The 12,125-nt window shown below is 37.0% G+C and overlaps 1 pseudogene; it reads left to right on the top strand.

Annotated features, from left to right (window-relative positions):
* The first annotated feature begins 1,807 nt into the window (after positions 1-1,807).
* On the top strand, positions 1,808-2,663 carry LOC101610269 (annotated as a pseudogene).
* Positions 2,664-12,125: the final 9,462 nt, after the last annotated feature.

The raw sequence follows: 12,125 nt of genomic DNA, 5'->3' as shown, positions 1-12,125 counted from the left end.
AAATAATTCTGACATAAATATGTCAGATTATCATGAAAAAGCTTACTAAATTTTTCAGAAAATATGAAGGGTAACATTATAGCAATTGTTAATGGAATTAAACTGGCTTCGATGTGAAGAGATGATCAAAGCAGTGGGTTGTAATTACTGATGTCTATGCTGTCAGGTGGGGCAACTTTGCATGTACCCACAGATACTCAAAGCTGCCTTTTCAGTAAGGAACTCTGCAGGATAGCATTTTATAATGAGAGCGACAGGTACAGTTAACACTTATACCTGCTATAAATATTACATATATTACTATTCATTGTTATTTATAATTGGACAATGCATTCTTGCTCATTAGTAATAATGACTAATACAATAGAAAAAAATCCTGTAACATAAACAATATTTTGTTACTTAAAGTACTCACATTTTGCCAACTTTCTGGTCTTGTTCTTATTTTCCTTCCCTTTAAACCACAAAAATCACAAAGGAGCATACAATGGTGGAGATTGCTTTTGTCCCAAAATATTACAAAAACTGGCAAGCAATCATATTCAGCTTCAGTGGTACAATGTTCTTCCATTCAAATAGATATCACTTAAGGCATTTATTTAAACTGTAAATAGTTTTTCAAGCCTGTTTGAATTCTGAGAAGTTCACACCTTTTTTGAGAATGTAGACATAATCAGAAAAAAGCTCCCTAAACAATGCCATCATTACAGCTACCAGTGAAGCACCTCTGTTTCTTTCTTTCCTTTAATATATCTTTACTGCTTCAGATATCTAAAGCCAACTCACCACTTGTGCCTCCCAACATGGCCAAGGACACTGCCTAGCATCTCCCTCCCGCTCCTTTCTGCATCTTCACTTGCTTCCTTTCTGCATGGGAGCACTCTCATCAGAATGCACATATGCTGAAATTTATTCCATCTTAAAACAAATTTTATAAAATAGCTTTATTTCATTTTCTTTTAACTAGAATTTTATATTTCTGCTCCTTTTTATAACAATACTTCAGGAAAGAGCAGTCTATATTCACTGTTCTAATATTTTTAGTTCTGTCTTAAATATCTAACAGCCAAGTTTTCGTTCTCACAATTTCACAGGAAATGTTCTTTTATCTGCCACTAGTATCTTCTCAGTGATCAATACAGTGGCTAGTTCCCAGTCTTTATCTTCCATGGTCTCATCAGTGACTGACAGAGATACTCAGTATGCTCCATGAAATGTTTATGTCACTACTTGCACAAAACATGCAATTTGCTTGTTTTTTGTTTTGTTTGACTTTATGGGTTGTTTCTTTACAATAGCCTCCATAAATTTATTCTTGTCTATAATTGATTACCCTAAAAACTTAAGTTATTGTTTTCCCAGAGGTCAAACTTTGAATCTCCTCCTTTACATAGTTGGCAAAGATAAGGTCTTGGATGGTCTTCAGTCTCATGGGCCTGCATATGGGCATGTGGGCATGTGAAGACTCTGGAATTTACAGCTTTAACCCAGATTTCTTTGTACTCCAAACATTGCTGCCATGGTCCTACTGAGTATAATTAGGAAGTTAAAAGACATCTTCACCTGATGTGGTAGTGCACATGTTTAATCCCAGCACTTGGGAGGCTGAGGTAAGATGATCACTGTGAGTTCAAGGCTAACCTGAGACTACATAGTGAATTTTAGGTAAGCCTGGGTTAGTGAAAAACCCTACCTCAATCTACTACCCCACAACCCCCCCCAAAACAGTATCTGCAACTTAACAGAACAATAGTCATCTCTGCCTCAACCTGCTGCTCCCTCCTTCCACCCCTCCCTACCACCCTCCATGTCTGTGATACTACCTAATAACTGGCAGACAGGCAGGCCACAGGGCATCAACCAGTCCTGCAGACCAAGCCCCTCACCCTGGAGAGCACAATCAACCAATATACTCTTACCAATTATACTTTTGGCACAAAAGAGCCACTCTGTGATAAAGATAGCTCTATTACAGCCAAACTTCAGCACATGGAAGTTGATAAAATTGGCGTGAGGAGGGCTAGAGAGATGCCTTAGCAGTTAAGGGCCTGCCTGTGAAGCCTAAGGACTCCAGTTCGAGGCTTGATTCCCCAGGACCCACATAAGCCAGATGCACAAGGTAGCACATGCTTCTGGAGTTTGTTTGCAGGGGCTGGAGGCTCTGGTGCACCCATTATCTCTCTCTCTCTGAAATAAATAAATAAAAATAAACAAACAAAAAATTGGTGTGAGGAGGTCAGTAGAAGGGGTTCTGGTTGTACATGACGAGCATCGGCTACCCCATGTGTTACTGCTACAGCTCAGAACAACTGTCTTCAAATTGCCTGGTGGTGAACTTAGTCCAGGGGAAGATGAAGATGAAGGACAGAGATCCTAGGTCTTCAAGAAGGAGTCCCGCAAGACTGGGTCATAGATGGCTGCATTGGTAATTGGTGGAGACCAAATTTTGAGTCTCCTCAGTATCCATATATTCCGGCACCTATTGCAAAGCCTTAAAAACATAAGACGTTGTTTCTCGTTCAGAAAAAGCCTTGTTTGCCGTCCCTAAAAATTACAAGCTGGTAGCTGCACTGTTTGAATTGTGTGACAATGCACCAGGATATGGACCCATATTTTCTGGTCTCCCTCAGCTGTTAAGAAGGTTCAATTTTATACACAACTGAGTTCCTGGGCAGAGAAATAAAAGAAGCCATCTCTGTGAGCACAGATGTACACAGCGTCAAATGTGGAAAGGTTTTTGGTTTCCTCTTACCATTCCCTAAACTGCCACCTCCCTCTGTTGTTTGAATAGTAGACTTAATAGGAAGAGCTAGATTCTGCTATAAACAAATGTGATAATGTTCATTAACTTTTGGTTTTACACATACCCTTTTTGGTACAACATTAATGAATGTGAACTTTTTTAAAAAAAGCAATGCTATAATTCATTCTTTGGTTATTGGAATCAGAAACCCCACCAGGCATTTTAACAAAAAAAAAATAATAATAATATAAAGAACAATTAATCATCTGAAGATGTTTACCAAGTTTCTGAAAAGGCAAACAAAATGAACACTACAAAATACAGAGATCTATGGAAGTAAGACTGTACTCAGAAACCTCCTCTCCAGGGCCCAAAATAATATTGTAATCAAATAAAGTGATTGTTAACCAAAACTAGCAATATGGTAAGTAACTGAATAACAAAGTAATAGTTAAAAGAACAAGGATAAAGGCAGATGTTACTTTTTTTTTTTAAATTTGTTCATTTTTCTTTATTTATTTGAGAGCGACAGACACAGAGAGAAAGACAGATAGAGGGAGAGAGAGAGAATGGGTGCGCCAGGGCTTCTAGCCTCTGCAAACGAACTCCAGACGCGTGCACCCCCTTGTGCATCTGGCTAACGTGGGACCTGGGGAACCGAGCCTCGAACCGGGGTCCTTAGGCTTCACAGGCAAGCGCTTAACCGCTAAGCCATCTCTCCAGCCCCAGATGTTACTTTTTAAATAACTATTCTATAGACAATTTTCACACATGTGCTTAATGGAGTTTGATCATAATCCTCTTCCATTGCCTTCTTTCATCCCCCATCCCTGTCCACTGGATTCTTTCTTATTTCCAAGTAGTTGCTTGTCTACTTTGGTATTCTGTTTTTTACCATCCTCCAACATGATGGACTATTATTGGGTTCAGTACTGTGCAGGTCAGCTTCAGGTAACGATAGACACTGTGAGATCATGAATGCAACAGTCACCTCACATCCCCCAAACAGTGTTCAAAAGTACTTCTTTCTGTGGCTTAAATCAGATGTTCCCCATAAATTAATCCATTCTGAATGCTTGGTCCACAGCTGGTGACAATTTGGGAGGTAGAACCTTGTTGGACTAGGTATGTTTCTTCAGCTGGCTTAGGGCTATTACAGCAAGCTTTCTCTTACAAGAGATTGGCTCACTCTCCTGCATCCATTTTCTACTTGCTGTGGAAGACATTAGGAATTTTATACTGCAGGACAGTTGATGTGAGATATGAAATACTTCTGAGTAACATAGAAGTCAGAGGCAATTTATATTATTATAGCAACATGTCTGTTACCAAAATCATGTAATCAATAATATGAAGGGAGAATATGTAGTTCAAAAATAGCTAGTTACTTGCCACAGTGAATACATATCAGGAAGGGACAGGGATGAGTATCAAGATTTAACAAAGACATGAGTTATTATAATCTTAGAAAATGATATTTTATGGTGGATGAGAAGCAGTGAGTAGTGCTTGAATATGGCAAGGCAATTTGTTCTCTCTCTTTTCCTTTTAGGTCACCACATATTTTAGTTCAATAGTGTCTTTTTTGTTTATTTCTGTATTTATTGGTTTACTGTAGATGATGCTGTAAATATTTCCTTCATTATAGTAGAGAAAAATAGCAAAGAAATTATAAGTATGAAATATCAGAAAAAAGAAGTAATGAAAAATAACTGAGTTTTTATATCATTACAACATATATAAAAGGCATCTGCCAAAGCAGCCTTATTGAGATAGAACTGTCATATAAGTAAAAAGTAACCCACACACCATTAACATAAACAAATTGACAAATGGTGACATATGTTTGTATTCATGTTTGCACTAGCCACAACCAAGATCTTGAAAATCATTAAGATATTCCTTTGTATCTTTTTTCAAATATATGTATATGTGTTTCTAATTTTTCTTTCTAGTTTTAAAAATATTTATTTATTTGAAAGAGGCAGAGAGATGGGGAGAAAGAGAAAGAGAAAGAATAGTTATGCCAGGGCCTCCATCCACTGGAAATGAACTCCAGATATATGTGCCATGTGCATCTGAGTCCTTTGGCTTTGCAGGCAAGCACCTTAACTGCTAAGCCACCTCTCCAGCACCCATTGTACCTTTTGCAATTTGCATTGAGGCTTTTGTCTGTTCTACTATATTGTCTTCTAGAATAATATCTATCTTGGTAAATGTTTGTAAACTGTAGGAATATTCATTAAGGTAATGTGTGTTTTTTTGTCTTATGGTAGAATGTTCTATAAATGTCAGCTAGGGCAAGTTGAAACTCTGAACTTTTTGTTTACAAGTTCTGCTAGTCATTGTGGTACAAATATTAAAATTATCACCCAAGATTATGAATTTTACTAGTTCTATTTGAAAATGCCACTTTTTCCTGATACATTCTGACTTGTATCTTTAGTTTATATCCTCTTGAAACATTTTTTGTCACTATAAAACAAACTTTTATTGTTATAGTGTTCTTTCTTCTTAAAACTTCTTCATTTCAAATTATGACACCTATTCCAATTTGATTTTGTTTAGTCTTTTCACAGTATATCTCTTGCCATTTTTTAAACTTATAACCTTCCTGTGCTTTTATATTTGAAGTGTACTTTCCACAGGACTGAAACACTTTATTTTTTACCTAATCTCACTGAAAGATTTTCTTCAGCATTATTCCTGTGTATGCCTGATGTTGATGGAATGTGTCTACTGCGTATCTGAATACATCTTGATTGTATACCTATTTAAAAAGTTTTTTTTTACTTTTTCCCCACCAAGTATCTTGGATAGATCAGTCCAAGATTGATCTAAAAAATGCCATAGATTGCCTTGCATAGATAACAGATTTATTTTTCTCACAGTTTTAGAAATTGAAAGTCCAAGATCAAAGTTGCATGGGTCAGTTTCTGGTGAGGTTGGACTATAGATGCCACCTTCTCTCATGGCAGAGGGGAACAAAAAAGACTCCCAGGAGGGAGAGAATAAGCTCCTCTGAACTCTTCTCACCAGGGCATTGATCTCATCACAAAGGCCTCACCTCATGACCTTATCAGAATCAGTTCATGTCACAAGGACCCTGTTCCAAATGCCCTGTCATGGGAAGTCAGGGCATGTGAAATTAATAAGTTATAAAACACAGTGTACTTCACAGCACTGGGCTGACAATTTTTCTTTTGGTACTTTAAAGAAGTTATCTACCGTATTCTTGATCTCCTGTAGTCTAACAAGACTGTATTTTTACTATTGATCGTGACTGCAACATGGCTTAAATCCTTGGTTGCTCTTAATATTTCTTACCCTTGTTTTTTGAGAAAACTGGTTAGTACATTCATGTAATTTAATTTGTGTTTATGCTTGTGATTGTTTGTTAATATTCCTGAATCTGTAAGTTAACTTATTAAAATCACTAACAGGAAAACAGTGTCCACTTTTACTACTCTTATTCAATATGGTGCTTGAAGTCTTAGCTACAGCAATAAGAAAAGAGAGGAAAATCAAATGAATACAATTAATGAAGAGAAAAATCACATCTCCATATGAAATGAATTTGACTCTCTCTTCTTCCAGAGGGATTGTGCTGAAATGTCATGCCCCCCACTCTGTGAATATTAATATGAACAATCTTATACATTAAAATGCCCATATTTTACATGTACACATTAAAAAATTAGTATGTCAGGTCAAAATATAAACCTTAGATTGAAAAAGGAATTATGGTATTCCTTGCCAACATACCAATGCACCAATACACAAATATACCAACTAAACTTAGAGTGCCAATGATGATGTCTTATTAATTAAAATAATTAAAATCCATAGGCTACAGGGTAAGGTTTAGAGAGACTATTAGATTAAGAGAAGAAAAGAGAAGTAAGTTCAGAGAGCTCCTGCCATGTGGAGGGCAGTAAGGGGTACAGAGCCTATGTGGGAGTAAGATGGGGCTACCCTTGTGGTGACTGGGCTGGGCCCAGATGAGGGAAGCTTACCAGAACCTCCTAGTTCAGGACAGCCAAGAGAGTTTTCCTCCTGGTCTTATATCTATTTATAACCTTATTATGAGGGCTTAACTTTCAGGTTCAGGTTGACCTGAAACAGAGCTTATTGGTCTGGGCTAGAGGTTGACTCAGGAAGGGGCCAGCCATGACTACCAAGTTTTGGGGGCTGATCTTGACCAATCAAAACCTTAGGATTGGATTTAAATTCTGAGAAAGAGGACCTCCCTCCCAGGAGGGGCTGAGGTTGTTTGTGGAAAAACAGAAATCAGATCATCCTTTGATCTCTAGAAAAGTAGATATCAAGGGCAGACATTTCTGTCTTTATTTTTGGGGTCCAGTCACCCTAAACTACCTAATAAAGCTACCTGACTCCCTTTCAAGATATACCTTGAATTTTATCATTTTGATTATATTTTTCATAGTATACAAGATAATGAATTTAATTGAGCTATTTTCATATCATTGTACTTTGCACATATTCATTCCTCTCTTCTTCTTTGGTGTTTCCCTTTCACTACCAATCACAAAAAGAAATACATGAAATGTGCACACATTTCAATATTATACATAAAGTCTAGGTATGAATGACAACCCATGCCTTAACAATATGAATTTCATGTTATGGAACTTGAACATGAGGACAATGGTTAAATGCATAGACTCAAAAAGTCATAGACCTAAAGTCTGGGTCTTCAATTCTTTTTCTTTTTTCGAGGTAGGATCTCACACTAGTCCAGGCTGAACTAGAATTCACTCTGTAGTCTCATGATGGCCTCGATCTCCTGTGATCCTCCTACCTCTGCCTCCTGAGTGCTGGGATTAAAGGCATGTGCCACCACGCCCAGCTCTTTCTTGAATTTTTGAAAGTTTTTATTATATAGGTCTTTCACATCCTTGTGTTATTCCAAGGTATTTAATATTTTTGTTGTTGATATTGAAAATGGGACAGCCTTACTAATTTCTTTTTCTGCATATTTGTCCCTTGTATATAGAAAAACTACTGATTTTGTACATTGATTTGTGTATATTTATGTACCCTGGCACTTTACTGAAGGAACTAATCATTTTTAGAAGTTTTACAATGGAGATTTTCAGGTTACTTATGTATAGGATCATGTCATCAACAAATAGGACTAACTTGACTTCTTCCTTTCCAATTTGAATCCTTTTTATTTCTCCTGTTTATTGCTTAGGCTAGTACTTCTAGTACAATATTTAAGAACAATGGTGAGAGTGGGTACTTCTGTCTTGTTCCCAATCTCAGTGGAAAATTCTTGAGTCTTTCCCTATTAAGTATTATTTGGGTTTTAGATGCTTTGTATATAGCCTTTATTGTATTGAGCTATAAACCCTTCATGTCTATTATTTCCAGTGACTTGATCATGAAGAGATGTTGTATTTGTCAAAGGCCTTCTGTGCATCAATTGAGATGATCATGTGGTTCTTATAGTTCAGTTTATAAGGTATATTACATTGACTTATTTCCATATTTTGAACTATACTTGCATTACTGAGATGCAGCCTACTTGATCAAGATGGATAATGCTTTTGATGTGTTGTTGAATTTGTTCAGGATCTTTGCTTCTAACTTCATCAGAGATATAGGCTTACAGTTTTCTTTTCTTATTGTATCTCTGTCTGGTTTTGGTATTAGGGTGATACTGGCTTTGTCAAAGGAGTTGAGGATGATTCTCTAGCCTCCCATTACATGAACCAGTTTGAGAAAATTGGTTTCAGTACCTGAATGAAGGTTTTATAGACTTCAGCTGGACTTTTCTTTTTGAGTGAGTATTTGATTAACTTTTCACTCTCCATGGATTTGATAGGTTTGTTTAGGAGATTAATCTGCTCTGAATTTAGTTTTGGTAGGTGGTATGTGTCTAGGAATCTACCTACTTCTTCCAGAGTATTTAATTTTGTGGGGTAGAGGTTTTGGAAGTATGCCCTGATGATTGTTCCAACTTCATTGATGTCTGTTGTGATCTCTCCTTTTTCATGTCTGATGTTATCCATTTTATTCATTTGATATCTCTCTATCTCTCTCTCTTGCTTGATCAAATTGGCCAGGGATTTGTCAATCTTGTTTATTTTTTCAAAGAGCCAGCTCTTCATTTCATCAATTTAAAAAATTGTTTTCTTAGTTTCTAATTCATTAATTTCTGCTCTAATTTTAATTATTTCTTTCTGTCTAGAGCTCTTTCAGTTGGATTCTTCTTTTTTTTCCAGTGCCTTTAGGTGGACAGTTAAGTTATTAATTTGGAATCTCTCTGTCTTTGTAATGAAGGCATTTAGTGGTACAAATTTTACCCTTAGGACTGCCTTCATTGTGTTCTATAAGTTTTGGTAGATAGTTTTTCATTGTTATTCAATTCTTGGAATATTATAATTTCTTATTTCTTCCATGACCCTGCATTATATAAAAGTGTGTTGTTTAGTCACCAGGAGCTGGTAGATTTGTTGATGTATCTCTTGTTGATTTCTAGCTTTAAAGCATAATGCAGGAAGTTACTTCAATTTTCCTGACTTTATGTAGGCACAGCTTTTTATGGCCTAATATATGGTTAGTTTTGGAGAAGGTTCAATGGGCTGCTGCAAGAATGTTTATTCTGTAGATGTCTGTTAAATCTAGTTAATCTATGATGCTGTTGAGCTCTATTATCTCCCTGTTGATTTTTTGCTTGGATGATCTGTCTATTGATGATAGTGGAGTATTGAAGTCTCCAACTATGATGGTGATGTTTATTTTTGTTTTGTTGCCCAGTAGATTTTGTTTTATAAACTGTGGTCCCCTGTGTTTGGTTAATATATATTTATGATTGTGATGTGCTCATGTTGGATCATTTCCTTGATGAGTACGAAGTGGCCTTCATTCTCCTTTTTGATTACTTTTGCTTTCACATCTATTTTATCAGATATTAATATAGAAACATTGCTTTGTTTTTATTTCTGTTTTCTTAGAATATCATTTTCCATCCTTTCATGCTGACAAAGTATCTATCTTTAATGGTGAGGTGGGTTTTCTGAAGACAGCAGGTAGAAGGGGCCAGTTTTTTGATCCACCCTGATAACTTGTGTCTTTTGATGGATGATCATTAATATTTGAGGTTATTACTATGAGGTTTGAATTAATAACTGTCATGATGAGGTGTTTTATAGGGTTTGGTGCTTTCTTGTTCTTTGTACTATTTTGAGCTTGGTCTATTTTGGTTATTGTGATCTTCTTGTTGGTTCTTGAGATTGTTTGTTTGACTCTTCTATGTGGAGTATTCCCTAATGTATTCTCTGTAGGTTTGGCTTTGTATTCATATAATCATAGAGTTGACATTTTTTTCATGGAAAGTTTTCACCATCTCTTATGTGGGATACTTTTGCTGAGTAGGATAGCTTGGGTTGGAAGCCATAGCATTTTAGACTTTGAAGTGTTCCATTCCAGGCCCTTCTGGCTTCAGTGTTTCCACTGAGAAATCTGATGTAAGTTTGATGGAATTGCCTTTGTATGTTATGATTTGTTTCTTTCTTGCCTCTTAACAATATCTCTTTGTTTTTATTGCTAAGAGTATTAACTATGATGTGCCTTGGAGAGTTTGTTCTTTGGTCATGTCTGGTTTTTTTTTTTTTTAATTTTTTATTTATTTATTTGAGAGCGACAGACACAGAGAGAAAGACAGGTAGAGGGAGAGAGAGAGAATGGGCGCGCCAGGGCTTCCAGCCTCTGCAAACAAACTCCAGATGCGTGCGCCCCCTTGTGCATCTGGCTAACGTGGGACCTGGGGAACCGAGCCTCGAACCGGGGTCCTTAGGCTTCACAGGCAAGCGCTTAACTGCTAAGCCATCTCTCCAGCCCTGGTCATGTCTGTTTGATGTTCTGTTGGCTTCTTGTATCTGGATGGACCTCTCTTTTGAGAGATTTGGAAATTTTTCTTCAATAATTTTTTTTATTATTATTTTTTATTTTAATTTATTAGTTTTCTTTTCAGCAAATACAGGCAGTTTGGTACCATTATTTAGGCTCATCTGTGATCTACCCCCTCCCATTAGACCCTCCTTGTTAATGAAAATGGATCATACATTGTGGAGTTAGCCCCCAGTTATTGGTATGCTAAATGTCTCTGCACATCATTATCCAACATGTGACTCTGACATTCTTTCCGCCCCCTCTTCTGCAAAATTTCCCTGAGCCATTTTGGGTTCATTTTTGGTCTGCTTCAGTGCTGAGGTGTTGGGGGCCTCTGAGGCTCTGGCTCTCTGATTTGGTAGGAGTTGATTTTTCTCTGCGTTGGTCTCCTTCCCCTTTGTGTTGGTATCCGGTTCACAGGAAAACATCACCCTTGCTTGTTTCGCCAATTGTCCTTAGTTTCAGTTGGGCCCCTTTTGAGGTATGTTGGGGCAGCTCTCTCCTTAGGATCTGCATCTATGTTTCTTTCCCCGGTATCTGGAGTGCAGCTAGGCGGTTGCCATCTTGGCCGGAAGTCCTCAATAAATTTTTTGAATATAGTCTCTATGCCTCTGGCCTGGCTTTCCTCTCCTTCTGGTGTACCCATGATCCACATGTTTGGTTGTTGTAAGGTATCCCACATTTACCTCATATTTTATTCACTTGATTTTTTTGAACTTAGCAGTTTTTGGCTTCCCAATAAATTTCTTCTACCTTTTATTCCAGGGCAGAAGTTCTGTCTTTTACATGAGTAACTCTGTTAGTGAAGGATTCTAAAGAGGTTTTTTAAGTTCTGTTTGATTTTTGTTTTTCTATTGTGTTATTTTGCACTGTGTCCATATTTTTTTGAGGTACAATTTCAGTTTACATTCCGACTTTCTTGATGTATCCTGGAATTCATTATTACTTTTTTTTTTTAATTTATTTATTTGAGAGCGACAGACACAGAGAGAAAGACAGATAGAGGGAGAGAGAGAGAGAGAGAGAGAGGGCTTCCAGCCTCTGCAAACGAACTCCAGACGCGTGCACCCCCTTGTGCATCTGGCTAACGTGGGATCTGGGGAACCGAGCCTCGAACCGGGGTCCATAGGCTTCACAGGCAAGCGCTTAACCACTAAGCCATCTCTCCAGCCCTCATTATTACTTTTGATAAAGTCTTCATTTCTTCATTAAGTTTAACAATTGGTTGTTGCGATTTTTCATTTCTTGACTCACCTTAAATTCATTCCTATCTCTTTTGATGTTTCTAACATTTTCTTCAATCAAGTTAAGCCTACTGTCAAAAGTTGAATGCTTTAAGAGATGAGTCTGTCCAATTTCATTAACACAATTGTTGGTTTTTGATGGTTTGCTTCTAGTTCAGTGATTCTTTTGATCAGGATCTCATTATTTGTTGTGTTTTTATTTGTGGGATTAAATGTTG

This window comes from Jaculus jaculus, chromosome 7, assembly GCF_020740685.1.
Source record: "Jaculus jaculus isolate mJacJac1 chromosome 7, mJacJac1.mat.Y.cur, whole genome shotgun sequence".
NCBI lineage: Eukaryota > Metazoa > Chordata > Mammalia > Rodentia > Dipodidae > Jaculus > Jaculus jaculus.
Note: the sequence above shows the minus strand (reverse complement) of the source record. Positions and strands in the feature narration are given on the sequence as shown.